The sequence below is a fragment of the Columba livia genome, chromosome 10, assembly GCF_036013475.1.
Source record: "Columba livia isolate bColLiv1 breed racing homer chromosome 10, bColLiv1.pat.W.v2, whole genome shotgun sequence".
Taxonomy (NCBI): Eukaryota; Metazoa; Chordata; class Aves; order Columbiformes; family Columbidae; genus Columba; species Columba livia.
In genome coordinates this window covers 6,765,609-6,774,322 of record NC_088611.1, presented here as the reverse complement: position 1 = coordinate 6,774,322, position 8,714 = coordinate 6,765,609, and the positions used below count along the sequence as shown (strand labels likewise).

General features: G+C 38.7%; 1 long non-coding RNA gene across 1 annotated transcript in view; it reads left to right on the top strand.

The window, feature by feature from the left end:
• The window catches only part of LOC110362338 (uncharacterized), a 45,715-nt gene extending 37,205 nt beyond the window's left edge, over nucleotides 1-8,510 (top strand). Inside the window, exons 4-5 of the long non-coding RNA XR_010475062.1 lie at nucleotides 5,895-6,064; nucleotides 7,165-8,510. This is a non-coding gene — a long non-coding RNA (uncharacterized LOC110362338). The remainder of the gene's footprint in view (nucleotides 1-5,894; nucleotides 6,065-7,164) is intronic.
• Nucleotides 8,511-8,714: the final 204 nt, after the last annotated feature.

Genomic DNA, 8,714 nt, shown 5'->3' with positions numbered 1-8,714 from the left:
AGCAAAATCACTGCTGAGCACAAACAATTTAAATTCGTTACACTTGTCTGAGACAACATTAAGGGGTGGGTTTTTTAGGTACAAAAACCAGAGCTCAGCCCTGTCCTTGCTGTTCCGAAGCGCCTCTGCCAACACAGCTCCGTGTGATTGACCAAGGGGCTAAATACATAGGTGGTAATTTGTTTTAAAGAGAACTCCCAGTCTTCTGTCAGTTCATGATCAGACATCAAGTGTTTCCATATCACTGGGAGAATAGAGAAATTCTCACAGTAGCTACTGATATTACTTCAGAGAGACTGATGCCTGTTAGTTTTTAAGGCATCCCGCAGCAGTCAGCATCGAATTGTTAATAATCTCTTTTAGAGTGTTTAAGGCCGTATGAAACCTATTGATTTTTTGGCTTTGTGAATAGCTGGACTTGTAATTTAATAATATCTGATGTGAGGAGAATGCTGACTGCAGCTTGGGTGGGAATGCAGGTTGGAATTTGGATGGAGGAGTCTGGGTCTTTTTATTCTATTTAAATATTAAAACATTCTGTCCATACGGAATTTTTGCAGCATAAGTTAAAGGGAGACTTTTGTCTGTTTTCTTTGATGTTAAGTGTTCACTTCTAGTAATTAGAGATTTTTCAGTTTTTTTTGGACAAGGGATGTAGGAGCTGAGGGTCTTGTCGTACCCCAAAGTGCCTTTCCTCTTTTACATGTATTAGGTTGGTTTTATTTTATTAGTTGTGGAGATTCAACTATGTCTTTAGAAAAAAATTGGAAGTCTATTAGATGAGGCAGGTGACTTGCTTTAAGTTCAAGTTGATTAGTTCTGCTCATTACATTGCAGCATTGCTAAGTCCTCTCTATAGTATTTGTCATTTTGTAAAAGATTAATTCAAAGACAAGACTGAAAATAACCAGATCCAGCAATATATGCAGTTCAGATTTCTGAGTGTTTCTTATGCATTCAAGATGTATTTCAGCTACAGCATGACCAATGGGAGAGGCTGACAACAGATTAACCTTGGCAGTTTAGATCTGAGGTGTAAGGCATGGATTACAGCTGCATGTGTTTGCTGCCCAGGCGGCTGATACAAAGAGGTTGATGTTCTGAAGCTGTAGAATTACGTCTGGTTAATGTTTGAATCCATAGTAAAGTGTCTACTCAGACCCCATTCTTTTTGTCTTAAAAACGTCAAATATTCCTTTGCTACTGTTAAAGAACATAAAGCAAAGGTAGTGGAAAGAACTCTGCCTATTGGGGTTTTCAGCAAAGCCTCTGTTTTAGCAGTTGTTCACATAAGAACTTCTCCATTGTTGGGAGAGCATATAGAGAAAGTTTTAGTGCAGCCATACTTTCTAAAATAGGTGGGACCTTCATGTCCTGACAGGCTTGGCTGCTCTGTTGTCAGCCTGAGCACCCCCAGCAAGAAACCCCAGTAAGCTGAGTTGGTTTGGACAACAGCACAGTTTGAACAACCAGTCGAGTTGTAGCCAAGGTCTGGGCTGAGTTTGCATCATGACTGTATTGACTCGTTGGTTTAAACCGCTGTGCTATATGTGTACCCCGAGACATCCCCGTTCCCTGGTGCTCCAGCCCAGGCCTCCTGGGGGGCTGCAGCAGAGGATGGGACGAGTGCCATGAGGTTCTTCCTGCCTCTACTTTGCTTTGTGGTTTCAGCTTTCTTTTTTGGAGAAAAAATGAAAAAAAATAGGAGGAGGGGGGGAAAGAACATTGTGGATATAGTAGGTTTTTTAATTATACATTGTCAGGAAAGAGCATGGGATGTCTCAGGATGTCTTGGCTTGTTCACCATATCTCTCTGGGGATATCTGAGCCCTATGTAAATAAATAGCGGGGTCTGGCTGTAGGTGTCTCACAGCAGCCCTTGATTGCCGGTGTTTGGAGCTTTGGGAGAGACGTTCCATGTGGCTGGATGAGGTGTGTCCAGGGGAGGACCAGCTCTGCCTGCCTGGAGCACAACAACAGAAGAACCATACCATGTTCAGATGTCCACCAGGTTACATGGAGTTCCTGAACAGCAGGAGCCTCCCAAGCAGGAGTTAGGATTGTTTATAATAATCTTGGTAACTCAAGACTAACTGTGGTGCAGCCACTCATTTTCTCTTTTGTGAATATACAATTATGTACTTGGCCATGTAGAGGCAGTTTTGTTTTTTCTTAAAACTTTGCAGGTGAGCAAAAAAGCAAAACAAAAGAACCTGAGCCCCCACACCTGTAAAGATAATTGGGAGCTGTGGTAGCTGCTCAGCAATACAAACACCTGGATTTTAGATGGGAGCTTCTGTCAAGAACTTATTTTTTTTAAACCAGAGCCCCTAGTCAGCATTTAATCTGGCCTTATTACCGCTGTGACATGTGGCAAGAAGGTTACATGAGATAGTTTGGAAAATGTAATCCGTCTTTTAATATGAAGTAAATAGAATGTGCTCTGAATTATAACAAGCGTAAATTCAATTTTAACCTCTGTCCAATCAGCCACCCATGACAGTTACTCTGTAAATGAGTCCTAGAGAAACCTATTCATTCACTAAGTTGTGGGGATGCACAGAACATTGCTTATGTTGTGCTTAGGAACTTCTGAATTTATTTTTTAACCAGACCCATGTGCTGCATCGAGATCTTATAATTTTTCAGGGAAACAACACTGCAACTTTATAAAGTGATAACTAAGAAATATTAAGGTGCAGTTCAGGAATATATCAACTGAACAAAAGCTGTAATTCATAGAATCCTACTGTCGGACAAACTGTGTCAGGCACAGGCTCAGATAATTTGCTGTATGGCATTTTCATATTGCATGGATGTAACTTTAAATTTGTGGTCTGGTTGTAACTCCATAAGATTGTTTGTTGCTGTGAATTACTAAAAGTATAATGATTATTAAGCATGTACAACTTCCATATGTAGGATTGTAAACAAGTTGTTAAAAATATGAATGCCTGAAACCAGAATCAGTCACACTCGTTTTTTATTAGATCTGCAAGTCTCCCGCTGCTAAGTACTCATGATGTACCTTTTCATTCTTTAGTTGTCTTTTAAAATATGTCTATTTCAATGTATTTTTTCTAATCCTTTATTCATTAATCGTTACGTTAGGGATTAGCATATTTTAGGTATTGGAGTGTTTGAGTTGGTTTAATGCTTGGTTCCTTTTCAGCTGTCAGTTCATGTGACTGACAACTCTGCAGGTTTGTTGGTTTTGACTTCTCAACCCAGCGGTTTAGGTAAGTGATCTGAAGATGATGTGTGCTCAGCAATTTGAAGAGAAGTTTCGCTTTTAGTGTCTTCACTTGGTCAGGAAAGAAAAATCAGTAACTTTATATATTTAGGCTCAAATGTCTTAGCATGATATTTGCCTTTCCTTATTTACATTTGAAAAAATTAACATTAAGTAAACATTTCAGAAGCTTATTCTAGGAAACTCAAGGAAATGTGTCTTCTTAAATAATGTATTTTCTGGAGTTTTTTCCTTTTTTTTTCTTTGTACCTTATAAGAATATGCATGTAAAAAGCTTAAAACCCCAGTTTTCACCACTCTACAGTAGATCTAATAAAATGGTATAATGTAAAGAGATGCCATGGTAACTGAAGTCACTGAGACAGTGTCAAGCTGTTTAACAGTGACTGCTATATTTAGGCTTTGGTTTATCACAGTATGGCTAGCAAATGAAAGTTTCTTTAGTGGTCTCGTTTCCTACAACCCAGAAGTGATGGGGTGACGCAGAACACAGTATTGCACCGCCCTTGACACTGTTCGGGCTCGGAGAAGCGACTGCTGGTTCCCAGGATTGTTCTTTGGAGCGCTTTCCAGCTCTTGACGCACCTTGTAGCATCTCTGCAGCAGCTCCACTGTTTCGCTATCCAGTTAATAATACACGGAGAGTCCTAATGAAATTAGCACCCGCAGCAAATAGAGGAGCCTGTGCTTTGTGAACTACCAGCTAGGAAAGTACCAGGAAAGTCTTTTGCATAGGAAACTCTTATTTGCATCTCTAAGTGGAGTGAAGTGGGAGCATGTATATTCCCTTTTCTCAAAGAGAGTAAACATACAAATCACCCATGCTATGAGGGCTAGTCAGTGCAATAGATCCTATTAGCAGTAATTTTCACAAAAACTGGTAGCTTTCTCTTCTGTAAACGGTGACATCTTCATATCACTACAAGAAGTTTTTAAATGCCAGAACAGGAAGTGAAGTCTCATTACCAAGGTTTCATTTTGCTCCCTTTAACAAAATTCATTTATGTGTGTGCTGACATATTACCATAATTTAAAATCTAGGTCCTTGCAAAATGTGCAGGGGGACATTACAAGATGGTCCCCAGTACTCATTTAAGATTTGGCCGCTAGTAGTTCAGCTTTATTGTTAACATGAGACAGTGCTGCTTTCAAAAAGAAATAATCCCTCAGAGTGGGGTTTGAAATGCTTTATGGATGAGATGGACAATCCTGAGCTCATCAGAACAGTTTTAGACTATTGGGCAACTCGTGAAGTTGCTAACAGGCATGACTTGGGTAGGAATAGCTTAAGTGTGAGCTCAGTTCAGAACAGCCTTCTGTCGTTCTCCCCTGCAGTTGGGAAGAATTAATGAAGCACAGTGAAGAGAAACAGATACATTAGAAGGAAAGATTAAATCAATACTAGGGGAAAAACCTTAACAACCTGATTATTTAGATAAAAAGCTGGTCTCAAAAGACCCATTGCTTGACATGTGAAAAATTGACGGGAGAAAGCAGTAGCAAATAGTTTTCTAGGAGTGATGTTGTATTGGCAGGAGGATGGATAAGATATTTACAAAGCATTTAATTAGGTTGTGTCTGATAGCATTATGAAGTAGTTGAATGTGTGTATTGTTTCACCTGGTTTTGGATTATGTGGATTTTGTAAATAAAGAAGAACAAATTCAGCTGAAACAGAACAGAGTGATTAGGTAGGAAACATTCATATTCCTTTAAAAATATTCTGGATTTCTAATGTGTATTTCTAATGCTATAAAATGCAACACAGCAAATTAATTTCAAGGGTAATTTTATTCAAGTCCGCAGAGCAAGTAGAGACCTTTGTCACATCACTGTAAACCTGAACTACTCAAGTGAAGAGTATAGCTTGGCTTTGAAAGAAACACAAAGGATTAATTTGATCCATGTTACAGGGATAAATGGAAAAATAGATGAGAAGTTTAACACCAATTCAAAATGTGCCTCTTAATATCTATTTTTCTTGGAATTTGTTGTGTCCTGTGTTCCAGTATATTTGAGTAAATCGTGTGTTTAAATTTATACTGCAAATTCAGGCCAGCATTTGGGTTCCCTACAATTATTCATTTGTAAGCCTGTGCATGCTTATTAACAGCTCTCAGCTTTAGAGCAAGCGTTTCTGCTTCCAAAGCACTGCACATGACTAATTTACTTTTTTGCTTATTCAAAAGCAACAAATTGTCAAGAAGCCAAATCTACATTGAATTAAAACCATGTTGCTTTTCTTCCATAGAAGAGGTGATACTTGGTTATTTAAAAAAAGGTCACATTTCAAATGAGCATTAATTCATTACTGAAATTGCAAAGTGGAGCAATCATAGATACCAGGTGATGGTAAATGAAATGTAACATTTCTCCCATGGCATGTTGTATAGAAACCTTACATTTGCATAGTATGGCTGATTATATGGCAAAATGAAAAAGACTTAAGTTTGCAGCAGAATATCTTGTCAAAAGAACCCAAAGTCTAGTTAGTCTTGGAGGAACATTAAGCTGCATATAATAGCTCCTTAGCTCTGTTTTATTTCGTTTCTGCCCAAGTTATTATGAAGCTAAAAATTGCTGGTAGGTCTCGGTCCCAATGCATAGCTGGGATACTGAGTTTTGAATGTTTTTTTTCTAGATCTGCCCAGTGGCTCTTTGGACTTTGCCAACATGCTGTTAGCAACTGCTTGAGAACCTACGTGATCTCCAGACTTAAGAGGGCTGCAAGGCTCAATGCTTGATGCAGAGTTGTTGCCATTGAAATTGTGTTGCTGTGCTTTGAAATGCTGCTGTAATTTTGGAAGCCAGGTAAGAGCTTTGAATGCCTCCTGAGATTAAAAGCTCCTGCTCATGCCATGGAAAAATCTTCTGTTGACAGCAGGTATTGGTAATGGGCATCACTTCTCCACAATAACTCAGAGCACATGGTAATTGGAAAAATTGCTACAGTATTCAAGAAAAAAATGGCTATGGGTACAGATAGGGAGAGCTGGAAATATGTCATAACGCAAGTCCCTTTCTCCACCCACTCAAGTGTGACAAGCAAATGTATCTTAAAGAATATAAGCTATGGCAGCACTGAATGTCAAAGTGTTTAAAAACATGTTTATAGTCTTTCAGACATGACCTATTTAGCAAGAATTAATACAAAAAATTGGAGTTAACCATTTTTAGACATTGCATGAAGTGAACAGATCAGGCAAGAAAACCTCTTTGGAAGAAAAGAAAGTAGGTTTTCTTTTACTTTTGAATGAGATTTTTCCTTTATTCTCCTGTTTTACCTTTTATTATCCATTATTGCTGCCTTCATGAACATGACGAGCCATGAAACCAGTAATATTGGAATGCAGGAAGTGTGCAGCGGTGTGTGCACAACGCAGCCATCACCCGCCACCACATCCTTTGCTGTTTCTCTTCAGCAGTGTAACTGGACAGAAGTCCTTCCATCGCTCCATGAGACTGCTAAAAACATTAATAGTATGTTACCTTGTAGCTAACTGATTAGTGTCCCATATCTAGTTTAACAACATAAGCATGCTGTACAATTAAGTTGCAGTAGTATTTTGTAGTATGTGGAAAATCATTATTGATATTTTTTTGGTATTTAGAACATTAGTCACTATTTGATACTAGAAGAAATGTAGTATGTGATGCTCAGCAGTGACAGAAGCTACTAGAGCCATATCTGTGTATGTGAAAATCTATTCTGTGTTGTTACAAAAGCGTATTTTTTTCATGAGGCTGACATTCAGAAATGAATATAATATAACAATAGACAACATATGTAACTTCTTGTGATCCACAGCTCTTGCAGGTGAGATGTGGCAGTGAAATACTTAATAGATTTCAACAGCAGTGGGTCAGAATACACAAATCAGGCAATTAATCATGTTAATACGTTCTTACAGCTTACCACTCCGTGGATGCTGGAAAGCCACTGGTTTCTATTGCTGCCTGTCCTTGGCAGTAAGAGCATCATCCACTTGGAAGAAGTCTACTGCAATTCTTTGTTTTCATCACTTTACCCTTGTCTCTGACATTATTGCCATCCGTCTTGACTAGATGAATCAATCGAGTGTAGCCGTGGGTGCTATTGTTTGGTTTATGTTTCCCTTTCAGAGCACTCGTGTGGACAATCACAGCTGTTAATGCAGCGGGCTGGAGTTTTAAACCTGTTGCATGTGCTTTTCAGCTCACTGCAAGGGAACCGGTTTGACCGAATTCACACTGACCTTGCAGATGGAAATATCTGTCTAACTCAATTACAGAACTAGATTTGGGGAAAAATACAGGATTCTAGTGAAGGTTTCCAGGAAGCTAATTCTTGAAGGAAGCGCTCTAGGGTTTTCAGCACATAGGCATACTTATAGCATTTAAAAAAACCCAACTCCCAAACTTGCTATTTATAAAGCTACTTATCTAACTCTGTTTTGCAGAGTTCGAGGAAGTAAAAATAACTTTCACGTATGAGGTTGAATGGCAACATCCATATAAGTAAGTTTTTGTTATAGCAGAATCTTGCTGGTGTTTGTTGCTTTGGGTTGGACAGGAGCTCGAGTGGGTGCAGCTCTCCCCTGCGGCACAGGTCTCCTCTTCGGTGTATGTGGCCGTAAGGGAAGCGGTAGAACTACAACAACTGAGGGAGTGATGTCCTGGGACCTCAAAGAAAGAGCAATGATGGATTTGAGGAGGAAATTAATGGTGTCTGGTCTGGATTAATGTAATCTAGTGGTGCACACCCTGCCCTTTGGACAACCCGTTTATCTTGTGTAGGTGGATCCATCAAGTACATCTCATTCACTGTGGAGTCAGCGTCAGAGGAGAGAATACGCGGCTGGAGATGGGCCAAGTTCTGGTTCTGAATGTTTATGCATCTTCTCAGCTTTCATGTTTTCTCTGGTGATTGCTTCCGTATCTACAAAATTTGACAAATAATTGCACTTTGAAGGGTGTGCTTAATGGAGGTCCATAAAAATGATTCACAGGCGGCTGTAAACTGAACTATTACACTAAAGGATAAAAAGCTTCCTTAATGAGCTGTACAAGACAGTTATTGATGTATTTATGAAAACATTCCCAAGTACATGGAACCAAGGGAATTCAAAGATAAATATTTAAAGATTAGCTGACAGTTTTCACATGTAGCAAAACTCCAGTTCATCTATAAGGCAGTAAATTTATAAAAAGTATACATTTATGTGATTTGTAACAAAAAGGAATCAAAACTTGCATTAAACCCAGATGTTTTTCTCTGTGATTGTGTTTATTTCTATCCAAATGAAGAGATGAAGCATGAAGAAAATGGGCAGAGTAGGTTCAGAATATTAATAAGGTAAACCAATATTTTTTTCTATCCAAATAATTTATTAGTCGTATGACAGAACTGTATTTAAGAGCATGAAACCTAACAACAGTTCAGAGCTTGATTAAGTTTCTTTTCATCCTATCATTGTTGTAC